Here is a 26,169-nt window from a genome sequence, read left to right on the forward strand (position 1 = left end):
TTAGAAGATCGCCTCCAAAATACGTTTACAATGTAAGTGATGGGAGCCAAAACCCACAGTCCTCCTTTTGAGCAAAAATGTATTTAAAAGCTTATCTGAAGGTAATATGAGGCTTCAGCCGTCTGAGTTAGACAAATAAAGTGGATATCTTCCACAGTTGCAGTCTTTTTTGTAAAAATTTTCCCCTGTGTCTCGACAAAGTGTTTTCCTGTTCTATTGCCGTAGACGGATCGTAACAAAACAAGGGAATTTGGCACTTAGAAGACTAACTTTGAAAGATATTAACTTGATGTAACTAATTTGGATGGCTGAAGCCTCATATTGGCTTCACATAAACTTTTAAATACATTTTGGCTCAATACAAGGACTGTGGATTTTGTCTCCCATCAGTTACATTGTAAGTGCATTATGAAGGGATCTTATAACAGTTAGTATGAACAGAAGGAATGATTACCGCAAGAAAAATGTGTCAGTGCTCATTTGGACTCCTGACTGTTGTTTTAAGACAGACTTGAAAAATTGTGAAGCTATCCTTTAACTAATTTAATCTTTTTCCCATTTCTTTATATTTTAGGCAGATTGTTGTTATGGCTCTGAAGTCAAAATGTTCCCCTAATAGTTGTAATATGTGCTGTATATGAAGCTGTAGACAGTATGCAGTGACCCTCTACTTTTATATTTCCAACAATCTACTGACATCCACTGACTTGGCAGAAACTTTGTTTAGAAGAAAGTGACTGAATTTGTAACTAAACATAGTGCAAATAAAACACTGCAAAGACTGAAACCTACTGACTGCTCCTTTGAAGGAGAACAAATGTGTCATTTAGAGTTACAGAGCTGTTCCATCTGTCTCTGTCTGGTTGACATTTTGTCCATTCATTATACAGTGCATGCTCTATGTAATTTGGTCATTTTAAATGTGCCACATGACACAAAAACTATTTAAACCCCATAAAAAAACAAAGTTTTTCATGCTAACTGTGATGGAGTATCTGTTTCTAAAGTTGTTTTTGACAATGACCTTGAATGACCTTCAGCTAATGGCTCTTTCTGAAGGAGAAAGATGAGCTCTGACAACTGTGACTGTGCAGAAAAAAACTACAAGGAATAGAAAGGAGACAAACAACTGATTATAAAACATAAAGGGTGTGTTTATCTCCCTCTCAGATGATGCAAAACATTTCTAGATACACAGCCCACGGTCCAGTATAAAAACAACACATATATAATTGTAACGGGACAATATGCTCCAATTCAATTCAGTTGCAGTCACAATATTTTTATTTCAAATAGCTACTACTACATCAGTCTTTGGGTCAGTGTCATCCTTCTGAATTTGATATTTTTTTAATAATTTTGTATGTGTGCATATAAATATGAATTAAAACCCCACGACTTCAGTATAGCTTCAACCAGGAGGAAGTAGGGCCCAGTTGCAAGTAGTATGAGCTGCTAACGTCAGCATTAACTTGAATTGTGTTAATTAATACTACCTTCAGACAGCGCACAAGTCACCTTCGTATAGCGACGTGCATGGTACCCCTCTTATGATTTATGATACAGCTGCAGAGAGAGCGAACTTAGAAAGATAATTTTTTGACAACAGTATCAGTTCTTTTCTGAATTTCATGCAGAATTGGATCTGTGGTTCTGTATTAATGTAGCCGAATCTCTTGTGGCAGCTTTCCTACATGTATTGGTTAATATTTACACTCCTATAAGATGTAAGCATGTTAGTATTATCTCTTAGAAGTTCTCTACTTTTGTAGTTGCCTTTAAACGACTCAAAATCATCCACACCCACATTTAGCATCTTTTGTATTTAACTCATGTAGAAATAGAAAATGAGATGTTTGTGGTTTAACAAGCAGGCAGGATACAGTTTGGAAGAATTTACTAACCAGCTAGCATTAGCGTAGCCTCAGTGACTGCACAAAGCACTGCAGAAGTCTTGACCTTAACCTCATGATTCACACACCCCCCAAATCTGAAATAAACAAGCATCAGGTGACTCCTGAACTGAAGTGACTCCTAACGTTACCAAGCCATCTAAGAACACACAACATGTAAATAAGACAACTTTGTAATTACTGCAAGTCACATTTCTTCTGAATGTCAGCTGAACACAGAGACCACATTGATATTGATGCCATGCCATTGGTCGGCTGGCCCATTATTCCGAAATACCAATAGTTTGAAAAATGTCCCATTGGACCCAAAGTCAATAATCGAACAGCCCATTATCCCGAAAACAAAAGCCCAGTGCTCCGAAGGCCCGTCGCTCCAAAATACACACTTTCCCTTGATGTGCAAGTGATCATTTTAACCCAAACCATGATCTTTCCCTAACCCTAACCAAGTGTTCCTAAACCTGACCAGACCTTAACCACAGCATTGCCACACCATAAAACATTATCCTTTTTTAAAAGCACATCAAAATACACTAAGATACTTCTGTTAGAGGTTTTCCTCCGACAGCAGGAAACAGTTGAAGACTTTATTCACCTCGTTGTCAGTCATTTAAAATGTAAATTAACTTATCAAACAGACTTTTCACAATTCGCTCAGTTCTTCTGATAAATTCAGCGTCATGTTTGACAAAGCAGAACTCATTTTACTTAGTTTATTTAACTTAAATGAAATGAAATGAAAAGTCTCTCTTTAAGAGTCACACAAAGTCACATGTTGTGATTTATATTATGATTTACACATTATCTGTTAAATTGAGCAATATGTTAATGTAGTATGGGAAGTAGTTGTAAGGCTGGCAGTCACTAAACTCCAACTGTAGAGTGTGTTTTTTCTGAGCAATGGGCCTTCGGAGCTGTAGGCTTTGTTTGTTGGATAACGAGCCGTTGGAGTATGGGCTTTCAGTCCAATGGGACATTTTTCAAACTATTGGGGTTTTGGAATAATGGACCTTTGGACCAATGGGCAGTCCCCCTGATATCAACCCTCTATTAATCCCGGTACGACGGTGAGAGCACCGAGTCCCTAGTGTAATGGAGCATTACTGGGATTAGTAACTGTAATATAGTTACTGAATTTCAAATTGTAATCTATTACACTACTTGATACTGGAAAAATAATATTACTGTAACGAGTTACAAAGTAATATGTTACTGCCCGACTGCCTTTATGTTTGTCGACTTAAATACAGAAACAGTTTTAAGTGACACAGTTCTCTTGGCTTTTGACTGTCTTGTCTTACACTATTTCAACATGTACAGTGTATTTTTTTGAGGCAAACAGCAGACAGCCCAAATCTAGTAAGCCAAGTTTACCCAGTGTCCCTCCTCCCCTTCCTGTAAATGGTCAATTAATCTAAATCTCTCAGTGTTTATTGGTCTCCGTTAACTAAATGAGTGTAGACTTCTCCTCCCTCTTTGGGCTGTAAAATGAAAAAATGGTGTTAGAAAAAGAGACATGCTGATTGGCACTGGCGCCCTGTGTGGCCTTGGAGGACTGAAGGGAGGTGGGGGGGTGGAGGGGGGGGGTCTCTCTGTCAGAGGGGAGCGAGGAAGTTTTACGAGCCCCTGTAATCACTAGGCGTTAAACTCAACAATTAGGAGCTGCTATTTTGTCACTAGTTTATGGCAAGAGGCTCACTAGCTGCTCAGACGACTTTGCCAGGCGAGGGGGGGTGGTCTGAGGTGGGGTAAAAACAATGTTAAATTTAATTAAAAAAATAAATGAGAAGGTATCTTAGGCTTTGATTTAATAAATACGCTGAATGCACAAATTATGCAATTTGAGATGCTGAGTTGCAAAGTTAAAGATGTAATGTTTTACCCCAGAACTCCCTCATCAGTGAAATTCATGATCGTCACTAATATAATGTTTAACGATGTGATCTACAGATTATTTTCAGAGCCAGCTGGATGCTTGAGTCATTGGGAAAATATATGAAAAGTTTGGTGGATCAGAAACTGTAAAGGTGACAAATGCTTTCAAATATACTCAGTCAGAATGAGAATGTTCTTCATGATGTTTCATTAACAAAGTCAATAAATAATAATTATTTATTGAGATATTTAGTTAAAATGCTGCTTATTCTACTAACCACAGGGATGTCAATATTTGTTATGGCTGCACTGACCTATATTTTCATTTTCACAATGGTTCAAATCCTGCTGGCTCTACAGAGCATTTTAGCATCTTTCAGTTCATTGTTTTGGTTTTATGGTTTCAGTATCGTCACACACATCAACCCTGTTTACAGCTGCAGCAGGCAGCTGTTTTCTGTGGAAGTGCTTAGTAGACAAAGCTAGTGATAAACTGGTGAACATAGTGGTGCATTTAACAGCTAAAGAGCCAGATATTTCCCTCAGTCGGTGGAGATCAAACCAGAGCTTAAGTATTCATGAAGTGGACCAAAACGCATCTCCAAATGAATACTAATGTTGCTCTGTGTCTGCTGGACTTGTAAACTGTTGCCAAAAACATTGTCCTAACACCTAATTAGGTTCCCAAACTGCTAAATATTGGCAGCAGATATGGAAATGTTGTCTCATTTGATGATAAGTGATGAATCAGTTTCTAATTAAAGTATTTCTGTAAGTAAATTAAGTAAGTAAATACGAGTAGCTGGATATTTATTATTAACCCATTTACAGTCGCAGAGACCTCGGAAAACTGTTTGCCATTCAATCAACATACGTTGTTTGACAAAATATGACATCAAGGGGAACAGGGGAAATTTGCATGCACCCGACTCTTTCATACGCAGTCGACGTTCAGACTAAAAATAGGGCTGTTAGAAATCTTAAAAGTTGTTGCGTTCGTGTGGGTGTGTTTTTATGTTCCAGAAAAAGAAATGTTTGAGTAATATGTTTGATGATTGTCCAAATCAGTACGTTGCTGGATGACATTTCAGTTTGACTCTCCTCCCTCTCTCACACACACTCACACACACACACACACACATACACACACACACACAGCATGGTGTCAATGAAAGGAACGGCCCCCCCCATCTCAACACTGAAATTACAGGTGTAGTTAGCCGAGTCAGCTCGGGCCTTAGAGGCGAGAATGTTGTGTAATTGGGAGACGATTACTTGCAGCTGCTTATCGTCTTCAACTGACCACCTCTAACCTTCCACAGCCTTCCTCTCTTCACCTGACTACACTTTCTTTCAGGTAAGTTCAAATTTGAAATGCTAATGGTCCACAAAACTTTTCTCCAGGGACACAAATTATCGAATATTTCTGGTTTAGGGGAATTTACGAAAGATCAGTCAGGCTCAAGTGTGTGCTCCTCTTAGACTGATCAGGTCCCAATTTATGCAATTCAATAACGACTTACTGTATTTTGAGTTAGATAATCAAGACAAATGTGTCTCTGTGGGTAAAATAACTAGACTGAAAGATTTTTTGTGATTCAAGCTGAGAGTTATTGTCTTGAGCATATCCAGGAGACTCACTGAGGAATGTGTCACTGTTTAGAAGATGAATGACTGAATGGGAAAGTCTAAACTGTGTCAGCTTTTCTTTTTTCCACTAATGTCCATGAAGAGTCAGAAGCTACTGTATTATATCGTCCATAGATGAGTGAAATTTCTTTATGATATCAAAGTTATAAAACATAGCATGGCTTTGAAAGTATTACGATCTATTTCCTGACATCTGGGCTTGTTTTGAGTTGACATCTAACCTGGCTGCCTCCTGCGCATCACCATTCCTCAAATGCCAGGCTCAGTACTGCCTGAACATGTAAACTGCCTCCAAACAAAAGTAGCATCCAGTATTTAAATCATACCCAATAACATGAGTAGAGGTCCTGTATCTTATTTTAAAACTCAAACTTTCTTCATCTTGTATAGTCAATCATATATCCTCCTCATCTCTTTTCTTGTCTTCTTTATCCTTTATGGTCAATAGATAATCAAGGTATTTGATGTTAAACATCATTTGAAGACACTGAGTTTCTTGACATATTGGAATTTATTTGTTACATTGCCAAAGATCTGTGAAAGTTAAAGCTAACATGTTAGAATACAGAGTATCCTTAGCTTGAGTTCACAATCATTTCTAAAATCAGTTTCATTGTCTGTTGGTATGTTGAAAATGCAGATCTCAGAGCAAAGGTTTCCTCACCTGACCTCTACTTATCTAACCTTACCTCGGGTCTTCCTCACCTGATCTGCCTGCCTCAGGTGACACTGCTCACACACTTGTCACCCATGGGTGCTCTGAGTTTAAATCACGTCCAAGAAAACACATCCTTCTTCCTTGGCTGCCTTAAAGATAAATCTGGCCTTTCACACCTGTAGGGTTTGTGTGTTTGGTTCTTTTGTGGTTTCTTTTTTCTGTACAGGATTGTACTGAAGAGTTAAGAAACCAAGCAAGATTCATATTTCCCTATAAAGAAATAATAGCTCAGATTTTGGTTAAAGCAGAAAGACATTATGGAAAGACAACATGCAAAGCCAAACCGACTAGTGAAACATGAGCCATTTAGCAGATTTCCTGCTGAAACACAGTATTAACTGATTATTTTTGCTCTCCATGCTGAAATACTAACAAGACAGAAAAATGTTGAAATGTCTACAATTGAATGTGCATGTGTTTGTTGTTTACATACAAGCAGGAAGAAGAACAAGAAGTCAATATTCTCAAAGATTGTTCAAGAGACATTATGACCAGTCTGCCAGAGGGATCATGGAAACACAGAAAAGGGGACACTAGCCCAGAGAAAATACAACTTATTAAAAGTAAAATCAACTAAACTATTTTTAAGTTTTGGTTTTTATAAAGACTAACCCTGACCCCTAGAAATAACATTTATACATGTGTTTTCCCAATTATATTTCACCGGGAAATGTAATAACAGACAATGTTCAAAAGCAATGATTTTCAATTGAAGGATTCGCATACATTTATGCACAAGAGTCATACGTAGGTAGTCAGGGTGGATGTGCAAAGTGCAGGACTCTGCCAAAGTTAGCAAAAGATTGTGGTTTCAGTAAATGTTAAAAAGCATGTTGTGTCTTGTGCTGTAAGTCACTTTTTTCTGTATTAAACCAAAACCATGGTCTTTCCCTAACCTTGACCAAGTGCTTTATGTGCTGAAACATAACCATAAAAAGTTTAATAAAAAGTTAAGTTTCTACAGGAAGATATTTTATTGCGAGAGCAGATATTGTAATGTTGTCAGTGAACATTACACTCATATGTTCAGCATGAGTATTTTAGTGACTTGCCAGATATGTTAATTGACAACATTTCTTCATTATGTCAATAACAAACATAATGTGAGCGCCATCTGAAACATATTTGCTTTTGTCAATTAGTTAATTGTAGTTTCTAGGAGACACAGTTGAAATGACTTTGTCTCGGCAGGGAGACTATTCCATAGAAAGGGGGATGATAGGAGAAAGTCCTGCAGCCTGTTGACTACTTTTTAAGTCTGCAGACAGACAGGAGCTGTGCATTCTGGGAACTCAGAGTGCATAATGGTACACAAGGTTTGAAAGAGATCAGACAGGTATGAGGAGGAATTCCCACTGAGCACTTTATGTTTTTAGTAGCACATTAAAGTCTGATCTAACATGAATAGGGAGCTTGTGAAGGGAAACCTAGATTGGTGTAACATACATACTGTAACCTTAATTTAAGCAGGTGAGATTAAGATCTTTCTTAGGAAGAGACACTTGTGTACAGCAAAGAGAAAGAAAACAAACATAGCTACACAAACAAAAGCACATACAGCATCAGGAACAATCACAGACATCACTAGACTTGAGTTTGAAAGTTTAAAATCAGCCAGTGGGAAGAGACTTTCAAGTTTTAAAATTTAATTTATAAAGTGCAAAGTAGTGCATGGCAGTCTTCCCAAGTTCAGTATTTATCTGAAGTGTAACTAGAGTTAAGCAATCCTGAGATTTGGGTTGGTGAGCAGTGGTTTTGACCTGGAGAAGAGACGCGATATACTAAGGCAGCTTTTGCAGGAGATATTTATAAATCATTAATTCTGAATCATTTGGTCCTCTGACACCGAAACGGACATTGCTGCTGCTTGTAGCACAGTGTGCATGTTGTAACAAACGTTTTCATACAAATGGAATTGCAGTCAGTGAGTAGGTTGTTGGTCAGTGTGTGATTCTGTGTGTGTTTTCAGTGTGGTTGATCGGCCAGTGACGAGGAGCAGGTGGTCAAGATCGTCCAGCTGAGATCTCCTGGGAGGCCCTCAGGTCACGGAGGTCAGTGTGCACGTGTTTGCACATGTGTACAATGCAACATATTCGAGCATATTGAAGCCTATAGGTAGGTCTGTGTGTGGGTGTGTGTGTGCGCGTCCGTGTGTGTGTGTGTGTGTGTGTGTGTGTGTGTGTGTGTGTGTGTGTGTGTGTGACATGCTGTCATCAGTGTGTACAGACCCACAGCTGCAGTGCGGCTGATTGGTCCTCTGGGAGAGAACAGAGGAGCTTTCTGTCCACACACACAGCTTTTGTATTTGTGGCTTTTTAAAAAACAAACTGACTCACTGCGGAGTTGGGAGATAAGTAGTAGCATCGTTTCAAGGACAGGAAGCAACATGATTTATGGGAAATGTGGTCTTTGCTTGGAAACATCCCAAAAATCCTTTTGAGCCGCTTCATAAATGTACAGAGACGAGAGGGGGGAAAAGGATAGAGACAGGAAGGAAATAATTGAAAGAACCGGTGTTTCTGTTGAGTTTTGAGTTCAGTCAGAAGCTGAATTGAACACAAACACACAGAAACAATCCCACAAACACAGTTGGTGTGTCTGTTGCTAGATTATCAGCTGTTTGGGGCGGATTAACACAAAAAGTCCAGCAGTCAGAAAATTTGCTTCGCCTTCTGTCTGAACACACCATAAGATCATCGGCTTAATTCATCTGTTGTCATTTAGACATAAGTTTCCGTCTCTATACAAAACATTTTGGCATCTGGTGTACGACACTGAGTGGTGGCTGCATCAATGATGCATCTTTACTTCTTTTGCTGTTGAAGCCTTAATTAATTATCATTGTGAATTGCCCTGCTTCTCACAATAAATCTCTTAATTCAATTTCATTTCAGCAATTTCATAATTCATCAGAGAACTCTGCTGCCTATTTTATAATGTCTGCATAGAATGACAGGACACTAAGTTCATGCAATTGACAAGGAATATAAAGGAGAAAGACAGCTGGCCTCATTATCATTGTAGATGCATAAGATTTTTTTAACTTCTTGAAAAGAAAAAAATAGTTTTAAGACTGATCCAACATGAAAAGACACTCCTCAACATCTTAAAATAGGCTCATTAATTGATTTATTAAAGTGATTTTATCTTCTCTGTGCTTAAAAGATGATACCATTTGAGAAGGCAAAACAAAATGTGTGTTAACTCTCTCTGTACATGTTTAACCTTGTGCTGCTGCAGCCTGAATGTTAATCTGACAGTTCAATTCAGTTCAGACTTGTGCCGTGTTGAAAATGTTACAGATATGGTACGAGGTCCTGTGTCGGCGGATTGTTGTCGAGACTTTTAAGTAAAAATGCCTTGAGCACTTATAAAGAATTTAGACTAACATGTAACATTGCTATCACATTTACACAACAAGCTGAAACAAGCTTTTTTGTATTTTTAACTTCATAAATTACTAAAATGATAATTGATTCATTGACAGAAAATGTTTCAAATAGTCACCTGAAAGATTCTTTCCACATGTGATTTATAGGTTTGTTTACCCAAAGAAACACATCTTCTTGTGATGTCAGAGAGGTGAAGGGGCAAAATGTTTTTTTTTTAACATAAATAGGTGATCTATGGCCCTGTTCACACCTGGCATTAAAATGTGTCTTGGATGATCTGAAGTGGACAGCTTTAAGTACAGGTGTGAATGCACCCAAGACATATTGAGGACACATTGAGATTTGATTGCTCAGACCACATTCGGAGGTGGTCTGGGCCACTTATGACCACATTCTTTTAGCAGTGTGTACGTGAATGTGTCCTGGGCCACAGTGAAGGTCCGTCTACTGACGTCCTCTGCGTAAGTGGAAGTACATACTCATTTGTGCGCCAATAGCATCATATTAAAGTGTGAAACAACAAGAAGAAGTCAACCAGAACAGGCAAAATGGATTCTCATGAAAGGAGTACACATGAAACACGTTGTCTGATTTCCATTTGGGCCGAAGAGTTTTGATTTTGTCCGCAAGCCAAGGTCTTTGTAAACTTCTTTTAAGTGCATTGCTCCTTCCTGCCATCTAAAAACAACAACGCACTTAGTCTTTGCAAACGGAAATGATGTACACGTTTATTTGTATATAGAGAAGGGAAGTGGTCACTTGAGACACATGTGGAGACGCTTTCTAACGCCAGGTGTAAATAGGGCCTCTGGTTCATCTCGTGTGGTTTTCACTAGCAAGGAAGTTGAGATAAAGCACTTTTTGGTGAGTAGTCCACAGACAACACCCACATCTCATATCTGAAGAATTTTAAGGAACAAAAGAAAACACTGACGAGGAACTGTGACATTAAACCTACACAAGTGAAAACAGGTAACTTTAAACTACAAAAAAAGTAATCTGACATCTCACACTGAGCAGTGCAAAGCTTGGGCATAGATTTGGGTATGGACAAAAGGGACATGTCCCTACTAACATCAAGGTGTTGCTGGATTGTCCCTACTGTACTTTTACCGATCTCAAACAATCTAGCCCCTACAACTCCAAGTAATGTTAACAGTAAGATCTCTGCAGAGTTGCCAGGTTTGTGTGTTTTCTGCAAAAAAAGTGTGCTATAATGATAAAGAGTGAAAGAGCAGGATATGGGGGACACTCGACCTGTTGATACTCGACTGTTCTACACTTCCTAGTCACCCCACCCCTAGTTTCAAACTGAATGTGTGAGATTTAGGTAGGTAGTGAATTTAGGAACCCCGCAACTCATGACTCATCTCACTGTCATAATTTGATCCATTCGGTCTGATAACATTTCAAAAGTCTAGAAGAGCCGCACGATTGAATTGTTTTATCCTCATTTAAGTTAGCTAGAGGGCTAGCTCAGCTGGCGAAAGTCACTAGTGCGCTTGCAGAACAGATGCAGAAGCAATGCGGAAGAAGTTGAACTTTTTTGGCTTCATGCGCCACTGAGCAACTTTCATAGGAATGAACAGGGCCTTGCCTCCAACGCTGCAGTTCTCTTTATAGCTACATCCATGAATAAAACTGCTGAATGTTCTGACAGAGAACGTTGGATCAGATTGGTTGTTATTACTGTGCAGTTGATTCAATGTATTTGGTGATGTATCAACGTAATTTTAATGTAAGGCTTATAGGTGAAGAAGTTATCAGACACTGACATTTCAGAACAAACCATAATGTTAACTGTCTGTAGTTTCAGGCATTAATTTTATTAGCAAGCTCACAAGCTAGCTAGCTAGCAAACGGCTAACCTTAGATCATCTCTGAGCTAGCTTGCATGTAAATTTGCTAATTTCAGATTTTAAACATGGCAGTGTTTGAATGTCAACTGTGTGGGTACTGTTAGCTGTTTGTATGGGTCATAGATTTATAGCAAAGTTTATTTAAAACTAAGAAAGTGTCTGGTTATAGTTCCATGGTCTGAAGTGTCAAAAAATGTTAACTGACTAGTTCTAGCTGGCTCAAAGATTATCGGCTAATGTTAGCTCTCTGACCTAGTCTGCTTGTACATTTGCTAGCTAATGAGCTAATTGATGCACTTTATTATTTTAGTTAAAGTAGTCACATTGTTTCTTATTTCAATAGAATTGGGCCTTACGGTGTATTTACAGTCATTAATGGACAGTGAATTGAAGCAGAACCTTACACATCTTTCTTTGTTTTGTTATGCTTCAGATTAAATCTGTGATTGTTCGTTCTGAACCATTATTATTTTACACTTCACTAATAAACAACCCAACTAATTAGGTTGCTTCTAAAGGTAACATTGTGTACCTAATTAAATTGAGGTTTGCCAAAGTGAAAGGGGTTGAATGCTTTTGCAAACAGCATATTCCATTTTTCTTTTTCTTAAAAAATATTTTGTGGCGTAAAACTCATGTTACTTAATAGTAATTCATTAAAAGTATTATTGTTGTTAATTAAAATATCATATATAGAAAAATATGAATGTATGAATTGTTATCTAGTGAAAGAGGTCAAAACTCCAGCAACACTTGTAGTATATAGAACAACTTTATTTGAATTGTTATCTAGTGAAATTAGTTATGTAGCAGGGGGTTTGAACACTTTTGCAAGGCACTGTATGCATGTCACATTCTCATTAGGGACTGAGCCCCCCTAAAGGTTTGAACCTAGAATCGCCCCTCCATTTTTCTCTCGTAGATGGCCAAGGTGACTGGTTTTATTACCGGTTAGCAACCTCTATTTCTTCTACTCTGTTTATTACAGCCATGCATAATGTAGCCCATACCACCTTCTACCACCAACTTCTGACGAAACTACACTTTGCATTGCCTGGTTTATTGTCTCCAAGCCAGCTGATGGAAACGCACCTAATTAATTGTCTTTCTTTTTTTTTGTTTTTTGCGACATTTCAAAAGTTCGTTTAAAATTTGCTTGACATCAGATTGCAACAAGACTACTATGCTGTCGTGAAACTCTTGACTTGTGTTGCCCAAATCCACAAACTGAAAGGACAGAATCTCAGGTGAAGTTTGAAAACCTTACAGCAGCTAGTTACATTACTTACAGGTGTCTATACATTTATTTTATTGTAACATTTATTGTGACAGTCTATGGTATGTTATTTTTATTTTATTATTATTTTATTATGTTATTAATTTTGGTCTCAGATTAATAGTTAAGTAGTCTATCAATAAAATGTCTAAATCAGGGAAAAAATCGTGATACAAGTCCGGTTTCAGACAAATCAGCAAATGCATATTCAGTAAAGTAAACATTTAGCAGAGCCAGGATCTTTGTGTGTGTATGTGTGTGCGCACATGTGCCTATGAAGAGCGATAGAGATCAAGTACACATACACAAGTATTTTGGCCGTCCGATAAAAAATGGCCCTAACAGAGTTAAAACCAAACCTACGCCCTTGGTGCAGAGTTCAGTATGGAAGCAGTTTGAGCTCTTGGCCTGAGTGGTGAACCGTGTAGTTTCGTGGTGCCACGCGTCTTTCCTGTGTTGGTTTATGGATGTGTGGCGACATAAGTGATTCCAGGCGTGTGTGGTAATGCCGTGACGCAGATCCAGCCAAAGAAAATCCTTCAGTGTGTGTTTGTGTTTGTGTGTGCTCTTAATCCTCTATCTGTAAAAGAAGTATTTGGTGTTTAAGATTGTGAAAGTGAGAACATTTTGGTTGTGTTTAAAAAAAGGAGACAAGTTTATAAGTGAGCATGTTTTTAAAGGTCAAAACATCCGTTCTTATGGTGTTGTCTTAATGTTTTCACATTTTAAAAGCTGTAAATACTATATTTTGGTTAGATTTACTGAGTGATACTGTGTGGAGGAGAAATAATAAAAAACATTATCCCAGTGTAATCATGTGTAATTGCCTTTGTGCGCGGATCACTATGTTCGTGCATTTATAAGAGCAACCCACGCTCTCCTTTTTTCCCCTAGAATTGCAGTCATTATGTCCACTAATTACCTGTGAAATGGCTCTCAGGCAGAGGCAGGCCTGCTGCATTCAGGCTGCCAGCAGGCGATTTTGGTTGGCACCGAGCCACCAGGGCAGATATCCAGGGCAACACATGCATACACATTTAAATTTTATATTTCAGCCCATTAGCACATAATTGATTTATTGTGACTGCAAGAGGGGAAAACCCTCTTTTGACAGCTCAGAATACACTTCATCTTGTACTCGTAAGTGAGGAGAAAACAGGTGGAAAGACCAAATGTGCTGTTGATTATCCTACTCAAAAGATGATTCTGGATTATTATAATTTGTTTTCATAGTTTTGTCCATCATTTCTATTAATTATAACACTGTACTCACTGAAATAACAGATCTGGGAATATGGAGACACAACTTTGAAAAACTCTGAGGGAGTAAGAAATACGACCAGTCAGACGATCAGACAGGTTGTAAACAAACCAACAGTTTATCCAGTTTATCTAAACCACTTGATTGGAGGAAGTGTTGAAATTGCAGCTAATGAAGCTAAAAAAAACTACTTCTCAATGAATATAGCTACGTTACAGCAACACTAGGCCTTTGTTGAAAGTAAGCAACAGAAGACAGAAACAGTAGTTTAGCATAGTGAAGCTATTATAAAACATAAAACACCTACTGTGAAGAAATAATATAAACAAATACACCTATTATTTTATGCATTTATTGACCGCAGAAACAAATAAGTATAGATGTCATGTAAAACATCAGATCTGTGATGACTAATGAGGAGACTGTTATGTTCCTCAAATGAACATAGAAAACAAACATAAATGTCATATTTCCATCTGCTTTTCCATCGTATCAGGTTTATCTGCTGCTCTTTTAATTACATCTTTCTGTTGTACCCTCTTTTTCTGCAATGGTTTGTTTTGACAACTAACTTATTAACCACTAACTACTATTACTACTACTGAGAACCCTATATTTGATACCACTGAGACACCAACACTGCTTCCACCTCAACATTACTTTATGACCCGGTTTAACCTCTGATAGCTGCTGTAATCTGCAGCCAGTGCTGAGTAATCGGAAACAAAATAATTTTATGACATTTCAGGTAGTGAAGGCTAATAAATCCATCTAAACTTTATTTCCTCAACATTATATTGACTTGATAGACTTTACCTGCTTTGATAATGAGCCTGAATGAATAGAACAAATGAATAAATAAATGAATCACTCCTGTGACAATTAGCTGGAATTAGCTTTATTGTTGTTATTGTTGAGTTTTGATTGATGAAGACATTTATATAGCAGCACCAATAGCACCAGACTACAGAATGAGCACCACCAATTGTTTATCTCAATTAAGCAACTACTAATATTTGTACTAACAGTAGTAGAGGGAAACACACATGAATTGGATTTTCTGGAAATTTAGTGAAAGTTTGCGGTACATTTGGATGGAAACTAGGTACATGATGCAGAATTACACATTTACCAAATAAAGTCAAGTCAAACTTGACTGTCTTTTGAAAACCGGAATGAGAGGGAAGGTACATAATCTGCCTGCATGCTGGAGCATCAAACTGTCATTCCTGAGCATTTCTTCTTTAAAAGAAAATAACATCTAGCAATTTACCAGTACTTAGTATTTTTTCACTAAATCTTGCTACATGAGGCATTTACAACGAACAGTTTGGGAAATAATTCTACCAATAAAGTTTACAACGTGTCAGATCGTCACTTGATAAGTACATTTCAAAACTGACAAAAAGTAATGGCCAAAAATACAAAAATTTAATTAACGAGGAGTGTTTGTGTTGCAAATGGCACTTTTGAAATCTAGAGTGGCGTGCATTGCTGTCTGCCACAGTGTCTTTTTGATACAATCACTCAAAAGTCAGAAATGGTGAAATTCTCCTTGTAAGGGCTTTAAATAGATGTTGGAAATTTATTTAAAAACTTATTGTATACTTTTAAAACCATCAGTCAATATATAAAGTAATACAAGATTCATAGTTAATTGGCTAAAATATGTTGTTTTGCCCAGTATGGCGCACAAACACACACACACACACATAAAAACTTGTATGTAAAACACAGACACATGTTTGACTCAACCCAATGGTTTGGTTGAAACCACTTTAATTGACTCATTCATGAACAAATAAACACACACTTGACCACAAGCGCTTACTCATTTATACACAGTAGCCGACAGCAAATATGTCTGTGATACTCTGACCACACATGGAGAAACACTGTGGCTGGTACTGCTTGTGTTTGAAGCAACACACACACACACACACACACACATAAACAAATATAGTCACACACAAATGAGGAGTTTCATTCCAAAATGCTTCACACATCCTAAACAAACACAAACACACTCAATCCACAACAAAAGTTACTGAATCTTCCAGCTTCCAGGATCATTCTAGATCTAGGTTTTTTGTTTGTTTGTTTGTTTTTGTTTCAGTAAAGTAGATCTTCACTTTCTCTCATTGTTTACTCAGATTTAAGAACAAAAACTGTTCAAAACGGCTCCACCACACACTCACAAACACAGATCTTTAATTGTCAAATGAGACTATTCCAGTCAGTTAAAAGAAAAGAGGGGAAAGTGAATGAGGGGATGTGACTATTTAGGACTAAATTCTCATTCATTTTTTATTTTTCGACATTTGGCACGACTCCCCAGATGAGCAGTGTTTTCAAACCTGCGTTGTTTTCGCTGGTTGACTTGGACTCTGGTTTGTTTTCCCCTTTGATACAATCGTTGGGGCACATCTGAACACAGTAGTTGTAGCCCGGTGCAGACCACAACAACTGCATCAAGACCCTTCAGAGGAGGTCACAAATTAATTCTGGAGCGGTTTGTGGTGGGAAAGTGATCCGACCTCAAACACAAAACCTACTCTACAAGGTTTAACTAAACGGCTCCTGTAACCGGGTGTGCTTTGCATGCCGGGATGTGGATGAGCAAAATAAACAGTTGCTATCTGCCTGACAGAGAATGAATCGCAAACTGGACTAGCAACAAAGTACATTGCCTTCTTGATATTTGGGCAGAAAGAAGCTTCTTCAGGACCATCTTTCTCTTGCTAATTCCTCAGACACTAATGGAGCATAGCGTTAGTTCAGGCAGAGCACTGAAGTTGCACTTAATTCACCTGATTGGCTTCAGTTGTCTTCAGTATGCTTCACAATCACTGACTCACAGTGCTGGGTGATATACTTTCAAAATCTAATATATTACATATTACTAGTTACTGTACAATACTGTCTGTGTAGAGTAACACGTTACTTATTAAACTACTTTTGCATTACTTTCACCAAAATAACCACAGAAGTACAACTAGGCATTATAAAATGCAAGAGTGTAATGTTGCATAGCATGTAATTGAAGCACAGAAGCTTTTGCAGTTTATTATGAATTCAGTGGTGGGCGATGTGTCGTGTGCCACCAGCCTCCTCACTTCTCGGGGTTCTCTCACTTAGCTTAGTGCTGACGTGAACCCCCTCCAGGTGTTTCTTCAGGTTACTTGTGCTATTTCTTACTGTAGAGAGTTCCCTCAGCTTCCCCAGACATAGATTGCACTTGACTATTATGTTGTTGTCCTTTTCTTTGATAAACTGAAAATAATGGGAGTATACCCATTTCTTCCGGGGATATTATATGTTTTTCTGGTGGCAGAACAGCGCGCGGTGTGGATGATTTAATTTCAGATGGCAACACATTACTTAACATAGTAACTGTAATAATATTACCAAAACCCTACTAGTATCGTGTTTATATTACTTTGTTCCTGCTAAAAGTAACATATTACTGTATCCAACACTGCTGACTCATCCACAGCTGTGTGGCTGGTAACATCTAATCACATTCATGCAGCTGTACACTGTCGTTTTAACCTGACACTATCACAGTTCAGCCGATTGCACTCTTGCCAAAGAAGTTTGATGCTGCGGCGCCCTCCACCACCCCAACCTCCTTCTTATATGGTATTTCTTATTGTTTATTTTAAGTACAAATTAATGTTCATGTATGTTTATTTGGGGGATTAGCTCACTAAGCAGAATCCTTGTCGCTGTTCAATCAGCAGAGCCAGCAAAAACAACAGAGCCTTTTCCGCCAAATCTAACTGTATAACCATTTGCTATAAATGGTCAATTCCTTTATATAATTGTCTCTGACTGAACTAATCACTAAGTGGAGTGAACATTCTCACATGACCTTTAGTGATACGTCCACTGATTTGGACCAGAACTACAGGTTTGAAAACATCTTTAAACACAAGATAAGTTTTTTTTGGAAGATAAACTTCTGGTCTCAGTGTCAAAATATACGATTCTAAAGTTCAGATAAAGTTAAGGTTCTTTTTATTGGACAGTTAACTTTGCACAATAGCACTACCTTTGTGTACTTTTGGCTCTTATGTGTACATATCATGTCACACTTCAAATTTGTAGGTATATATTCCCAATTATGGTCTTCATGTCATTGCTACTGTGTCTTCTGTCTCCGGACAGCAGATATAGTCCTATTTTCCATTTATAATTGTTAATTTTATGTAACATTCTCACCAGTTACCATTGACATGCCAAATCATTTCCCTTAATTAAAAAAACAATACATAGAATTCCTATCTAAGACATGTAGTTACAATGCTTTGAACCTTTAATTAAAGGGAGTGAAAACCAAGTGGTTCTAATTATAAAAGGATTAACTTCATCTTCAAAGTAATGTCACTTTCATCATCTGGATTCTCTGCCCTTTGTAGATATGGCATCTTAATTTACATGATGTGATTTCTTCTCCTGAATTTACAGTAAACATAGAGGAGTATACTTTTGTCTCAGTGACTGTCTTTAGAGCAGACAGGCCCCTCCCAGCATGCAGTGCCATGAGGCCCTCAGCAGCATGCATCATCTCAGTGAAAGAGCAGCCAGGTGGAGAGGCCCATTCACTGCAAACTGACCTTGACAGGGTTTGATTGAATCCCGCTTCCTCTTGCTGTTTCCCTCCCTGCCGCCCAGACAGCAGGAGTATCTCCCCCCCTCCTCCTCCTCCTCCATCTTTCATTCACCTCCTCTGACTGACACGTCCGATCAATGTGCTTTTTGTTCCCGTCTTGAGAAGTTTCTGCCTCTCTGTTTCACTTGCTTCTCTGTCCATCTTGTTTGTCTCCTTTCTTAGCCTTTCTCTTTCTCCCGCTCCCTACTTTCCCTCTTTCTCTCCCACAGCAGGATGAAGATATTTGTCACGCTCAACTGATTCCCGGCTGCGTCCTCTTTCGTTCTCTCTACATGTATCCCTCTGTTTCCCGCCTCTCTCCTTCACCCTCACCCTGGAGGATGAAGACGTATGTTGCACGACTGCCTCCTCGCTCACTTTTTAGTCTTAAATCTGATGTCACATGTACTGTTTTATGTTCAAAACAAATGCAAAGCAACTTTCTTAATACTGACAAGAGTTCTTTGAAAAAAATCAGAATGTAATTGTTTTGGTCAAGAACATTTTTATGTCTGTATTTTTCTTGTTAATAGGCAATTTGTTTTTTCAAGTATTTTTAAAAAAAATATAAACCATAAGGAATGTGCAATGGTTTAGGAATATTTGCTCGTTGGTCAACTATCCTGTTCTGATATCACTCAAGTCATCTCAATTAACTTTGCACAGTTAAAAGTTATTAATAAATACATGGTTGATCACTGGTGCAAGAGTCTGCTGCCACATGTGAGGCTCTGCAAGGCCAGGGTATGCTTGAAACTAGTTCGTATCAAGTGTCATCCACAGGCAAACATGTTTACATACAGAGTACAGTGGTGTACAAGACAAAAAAAGTTGTCGATATCAAGTGTTTACCTGCCTTGAGGGAGAAACTGGATTTATTCCTAAAGAAGACACTTAATTTCAGTTTCAGCCTGGAAACAAGATTTTCAATGTGTGATTTGAATGACAAGTTCTGATCAATAATAATAATAATAACAACAATAATAATACCTAAATACTTATATGTTGAGACCATTTGAATTTCAACCCCTTGAGATTAGACGGAATTTGCCGTTTGAAAATAGCAGGATTTTGGATTTGTCTGCATTTCACACCAACTCAAAAGTAGAGTCAGTCATTCGGGAGAAAGATTGTTGATATTTGTTCCTTCAGAAGCTCCGCCCCCCTCAAAGTCATGGACGAGCATTGCCAAGGCAAATACCAAAAGAGAAATATGGAATCCAGAGCGATGCCTCAGCTGTAGAAGTCACTTCTGTTCCTCTCACACATTACCACAAGAGGAAAAGAAACTTCATCTCATGCGAGCACAACAGTCCATCCACACTCTCCGCACCTCTGCAACCTCCCCACTTCTCACTGGACCTCCGTTCAGCGTCTGTCCACAGAAGCAGCTGTCTGCCTTCTTCAACACAGCGATTGGCATACAGCTACACTTAGATGATACATCATTCCATAAGTAAAAACTTTGACCTGCCGGTGGATTAAAAGGTCTGCAAGTTCTTTAGGATTCAACCTCTTGAGAGCTCAAATGTCTGTACCAAATTTCATGGCGATCCTTCAAATAGTCATCAAGATATTTCAGTCAAAACCAAAGATGGTAACTTGCATGTGGCAGCAGAGGAAAAGTCAGAGAGTTCATCCTCAGTGGGGACCATGAATGTCAAATGTGCAAAGTTTCATGGTCATTCACTGGCAATGTGTGGAGATATTTTATTAGGCCATGACACTCATAAAACATTTTCATGCGTTCACATTAAATTATTTATTTTGTCATACATGCTCTCTGGGTTCAGTTGAGCGAATGTTCTTGAGACCAATTAAATAATCTACCAGGGACAAGTGGATGACGCTGGGGCCTGTGTTCTGAACAGAGCAAGAGGTCAATCTCCCAAAAACATGTTGTATTTCAGAAGGACAGTGGGAAAGTTAGGGTTCTTTATGTCTCCCTGCAGGCCGCTCAGTTGGCTCTGTGTTATCGTTCTAGAGGAGCCTGAATGTCAGACTTTCACTACGTTTATCTGTGTTTCTCAGTCTCTGCGGTCCTGAAATAGAGATTGATAAACAACACTGTACCTCAGTGCTGCCCGTGGTGCATACAGGTGATGTCATTGCTTAACTTCTCTGCCAAAATAAATTTACTACATAATGATCACACAGCATGAATTGATGGCCATGCTCAGTGTTTGGAAACAAACTTTATGTAGCCATGAAGCTAAACCTCCAAAACAAACATACATATATTGCTTTTGTTTAATAGTCCATACTACATGTCAACTTCATGGGTTCTTGTGGGCTCCCCAGGGTGTATGTGCTTTCATGATTCCCTCCAAGGACTGTATATATCAGACAGATACTGAATCTTCACTCAGATGTTATACTAACCTTTCAGGAAGGCATGTGGTGATGGTGCTGGTGACTGGAGAAAAATAATGGAGTCCAGTAATACCTTGGACATTTAGGATAATCCTAAATTGTGCACGTTTGTCTTTTCCTTGACATTTTTATTTATTTACACTGATTCAAATGGTAACTATGCTTTTGTGAATGATTTGGAAGTAGCTGACTTGAGCCTAAAGGAAAAGTTCAACATGTGTATATTCGCTTTCTTGCTGAGAATAAGATGAGAAAACTGGTACAACTCTTATGTCTGTTGTTAAACATGAAGCTACCGACAGGAGCTGGCTATCTTAGCTTAGCACAAAGACTGAAAACAGGTGGAAACAGCTAGCACGGCTCTGTCCAAAAGTAACAAAATCCACCTACCAGCATCCCTAAAACTCGAAAATTAACATTTTACATCTTGTTTGCTTAATCTGCACAAAAAACTAAGTTTAGAAATGACAAATTGCCATTTTACAGGGGGTTATGTGCCACCATATTTCCTAGTCTGGACCACTGGCCAGCAACAAGTAGACCCCAGAAAGTTACTGGTCTCAACCAAGAAATAGTCCTGCACTTAACCATTTGAAAAGAAACATCCTTTTTGTGTTTCTTCCAACACACAAAGAGAGATAATTCTCTTTGTGTAAAACTGCTAAAGTTGATCAACCTAAAAATAAAAGACAAGAGTGGATTGCAAATGTTAGATTCATAAATTACATTTTCAGATTTATCTGCCTCAGAGTGGACCTGGCCTGAGTCAAAGCTCCAGAGGAAGATGGTTAGATGGGTGCAGATGACCCTCAAGTGAAAGTTGGAAGTGTAAGAGGCTGTGAGAAACATCCCGATCCCTGATGACAGATGTCTGTCGACTGGCGCTCTTAACCAGAGGACAGAAACTCGAGCAGATAGTGAAGAGACACAGATAAAAAGGCAGAGAGGAAGAGGAAAAGAAAAGACAGAGAGGCTGTGTTTAGATGCAGGAACATCTATTTATTACTCTGAAAAATAAAACAATTTGCTGCATGACCAAGTCAATTCCATTTTTCAATTTTAACACTGTTTTGATTTTGAAATATATTTGTGCTGACAAGGTGATGCAGACGGCAAATTGGATTGTTCAATTTAAGTAAATTGGTGCATTTATTCAGCACAAAGCTCCTCTTTTCATTCAGAAGTGAACACTGACCCATTAGAAAAATCTAATCCAAAGTTTGAAAAGACACAAACATGCTGTACACTTTTGTATCTGTGTGCAAAACATGCAACAGGCTACTCAATAATGGCAGCGCTTCTGTTTTGTATATCTGTTCTAATTGAACACAAAAGCAGTCTGTCGGTGCTCCGCTTACAGCTCAGTAACAGGTAAAAGGTTTCGGGTTCAACTCCCACTGCAAACATCGCCTAAAATTCATTAAAGGTGCAGTGTGTAGTGTGGTATCTAGCAGAACGGACTTGGCAGGAATATATTCATAAGTACGTTTTAATTAGTGTATAATCACCTGAAAATAAGAGTTGTGTTTTTGTTACCTTAGAATGAGCCCTTTATATCTACATAGGGAGCATGTCCTCTTCCACAGAGCCCGCCATGTTGCACCACCATGTTTCTACAGTAGCCCAGAACGGACAAACCAAACACTGGCTGTAAATAGGGCCTTTCATGTTTTTCGCGGCCACAGTAGGTTCTCCTACACATTTGGAGGGAGGGGAGGGGGCTGCAACCTCACAATTAGATGCCACTAAATCCTACACACTGGTACTTTAAAGGCTCCGAGCCAGTTACCCTCAAACCAGTAAATACTGTACCACATGTGTACCAACTTACTCCAAACAGGGTAGAACATCAGATAAATATACTATGTGAAAATATTGAGTTTTTAAAAATTAATTAATTAATTAATATGGTCATTTCACAACAACGATCCAGTGTTGAAAAAAATTCTTTCATATCTCCACTGGTTAATGTTATAACTCTTAAGATTTCAAACAACATTTGTAGTCTATATTGTAGTTTCCATTCTTAGAGGTGGAGTCCACCATTTCCTCGCAGTATTCAACTTCCCTTCACACACACGCGCTCACCACACACACAAGGGATTCACAAGAAGCGATGCATGTATGTACTTCAGCAATACCGTTTGCAATTTTGTCTGATATCATCAGCCTCACTGTTTATTTTTCACTCTTCTACAGTCCTGTCAAAGCTGTATTAAGTAACATTTCCTCCCTCTGCTACTTCATATTAAAAGTATTCAATTTTTGGTGAAATAACTGGTAGGAATGGCTTTTATTGTGAAACAGCCAAAGGAAATGCAATATATTTGTCAGCATGGTCAGTGCTGACTGTCTGACTGCCATTTTTTTTTTTTTTTTGGTGATTTTTGACAGTGGATCATTGTTAAATATTGCATGAAGTAATGGAACAAGTAGGAGCAGCCACAGCGAGCTGCTGATGAAGAGGCAACAGGCTGCACACCTTCAACTTCTCAGCATGGTAACAAACTCTTTTTGCTGTGTGTTGTGTGGAAAACTACCCACACTGTGCACTTAAAATGAGATCAGATTGTGGTTGATCACGGCACGATGAAAAAAGTCTTTAATTAAAAGTCTTTATTGAAACAAAGTGAATCCTCTGAGCCAAACACTGTGACCTGTATTAGAAAAACACCTGCTACTGCCGCCGGTAACCACGGGTGTTTCCAAATAAAACAGCACTGAAATCTCAGGGATTATAACTTAACGCTCACAAGCTCTCTCTGCCTCTCTTCCTCGCCCTCTATTTCAACGTCTGTCACTCTCACCCACTTCTCTTCACTCCATACAAGTCTAATAGAGCGTTAAGCCTCCCAGGTGTACGGAGTCTATAACAGCCTGGAACAGGGCTTCCACCCTGGCTGGAAATCAGAGAACTGCATCATAAAAAAATAAGGATAAATCTGATGATATTCTATATTTTACATATTGTCAATGAATCCAATGAAAAGACCAAAACCATCAATGAATTTTCTATGTATCTAAAGCCTGATATATCTTATTCCTCTGTGCCACAGACCTCCGTTGTTTTTTTTCCCTCAAACTATTAAAAACACATCAATGAACATGTTGCACTGGATGACATGTTCCTCTTTATGACAATAAACACACACTGTAATTTATTCTGAGTCAACATACACCATCTTGCTGCAGTAAATATTCACTAAATGTTTATTTACTCCTATTTGAGTAATGTTTGCTAAAAACTACAGTTCCCAACTGTTTTAGGAAATTAATTAGCCTTTTTTTAATGAAACTCTATATTTCAGAACCATTTTTAAAGATTTACATCTTCAGAAGGAAAAAAAGATGTAAATCAATGTTGGTAAATCAGAAAGTGTTGACAGACAGATTAACCTGTTATTGATGTTTGTCTTTCATGGAATTTGTTAGAAATAGGATCCTTATCAATTATATAAAAATTAAAGTTAGGCATAAAGACAAGTGCAATAAACTGATACACTAAAACTGCACTTTGATATAGAGCATAAAATCACATGAAAAGTATTAAGTATTGTAGAAATATACATGTATAAATCTGAATAGACTGAATATACTAAAAAAATAAATTTTCAGAATGGAAAAATATACTTTTTTCACATTTCACACATCACATTTCCCCTCAGATATTTTTCCTTGACACATTTCATGATGATTTCATACCTCTCGTCTGTCTTAATGATGTAGATGATGTCCATTGTTGACATGTGTGTTTTGTTGTGTTTCGGCTGTTCTCTGCGTCACTCCTGTTATTTTAAGAGCGTACAGCAGGCTGCTATCAGCCCTGCCTGTGGTCAGTGATCCTCAGCAGCTGCTGGAACAGGCCTGCTTATCAAAGAGGGCCTATGTTCCTGTGATGTGGCCCTTCAGGTCGCTATCAGGGGGGAGGAGAGTCGAGCCCAACCACCAGCCAAGACGCCCTTTAGGTGGGGAGCTTTATCAGGGAGTGTGGAGGCACGGTTGGAGGGGAGTGAGATAGGAGAAGGGAATCAGATTTGGAGATGCTTTCAAGGAGCCTTTGTTCTACTAAAACTTGATTCCTCTATAAAGTATGTCTCCTTTTACAATTGTCTGCCTCACATTCATGCCAGGGGAGAGGAAAATCAATTACTGAAATTTTGACGATTGGTCAGAGTCTGGAAAGCAGGAGAGCTGTAGGCACATGACGTCCTACCATGTGTGATTTATCAGTTGTTTTTTCCTCTTACAGGCAACGCCAACTGTACTGTGAGAGTTTAGTTGTCTCATTCTCACAAGTTGGGCTTTTTGCAAGGAAATATTTTCTTTTTGATGCAGTGTCTTGCACAGTCCTCACTGTCAGTAACATTACAAATATGTCACAAAAGCTGCCAAAACTTAAATAAATAAAAATATATATAAATATAGCACTAAAGTAGACATAATCTTCATCTTCATAGAGGAAGAAATTTTCATGAGTGTCCAGAAATGCAGACACGTTGGTGCTAAATTCATTTCAGGATTTACTTACAGTGAATTGATATCATCTTCGGTATATTTAGATTAGATATTTAACCAAGAAAATGGTCACTCAGCTGTGAGTTATGACGTTGCAACAGAATGAGAGTTATTCCATGCAAGGGAAAGTTACAATCATCCCTTATCCAGCTGTGTCGCCTTATGGCTGCCAGAGATGATCTGCTATCTTTACTTTGTTGGAGCAGCTCTCGACTCTGAAGTGTGGAATGAAATTGTGAATGTATTAAATGTCAAATATGTCTACAGACATATTTACATGTCTGTAGTTAGAAAAAGAGAGGAAGAGAAAGAAGAAGAAAGAAGGAAATTGAGAGAAAGACAGAGACTTTCAACCTGTTAAACCTCCTTCCTGTCTTTTAACGCAGCCTAAGTCACAATATAGTTGTTCTGATTTACATATTTTTCAATTCTGTTTTCAGACAACAGGGTATGAAATTTGAAAGGCAGCTCATTAACACTGTTAATAAGTGTTGCACAGGTGCGTGGGGCCTTTAAGGAGAGAGTCAGATTTATGACTGACATGCAAAATTACCAAAAACAGACTGTTAAATTCTGAAACAGTGGTACTAGAAAACCAGACTGACGGGTGTGTGTGATTTCTTTACTGTACACAATCACTCCCCGTGTAATGTAGTGATGATCAGCCTGAAGGAAATATTTGT

The 26,169-nt window shown here is 38.3% G+C and overlaps 1 long non-coding RNA gene across 3 annotated transcripts; it reads left to right on the forward strand.

Moving 5' to 3' along the window:
- Window positions 1-5,038: 5,038 nt before the first annotated feature.
- LOC137195034 (uncharacterized) lies at window positions 5,039-21,969 on the forward strand. Of its 3 annotated transcripts, none has more exons than XR_010931058.1 (5): window positions 5,039-5,145; window positions 6,079-6,161; window positions 6,596-6,719; window positions 8,126-8,207; window positions 21,706-21,969. It is a non-coding gene; the product is annotated as an uncharacterized lncRNA (long non-coding RNA). The 3 variants fall into 3 exon arrangements; XR_010931060.1 differs by having other exon boundaries at window positions 21,721-21,969; XR_010931059.1 differs by lacking the exon at window positions 6,079-6,161.
- Window positions 21,970-26,169: the final 4,200 nt, after the last annotated feature.

The sequence above is a fragment of the Thunnus thynnus genome, chromosome 13, assembly GCF_963924715.1.
Source record: "Thunnus thynnus chromosome 13, fThuThy2.1, whole genome shotgun sequence".
In the NCBI taxonomy this organism is placed as follows: domain Eukaryota; kingdom Metazoa; phylum Chordata; class Actinopteri; order Scombriformes; family Scombridae; genus Thunnus; species Thunnus thynnus.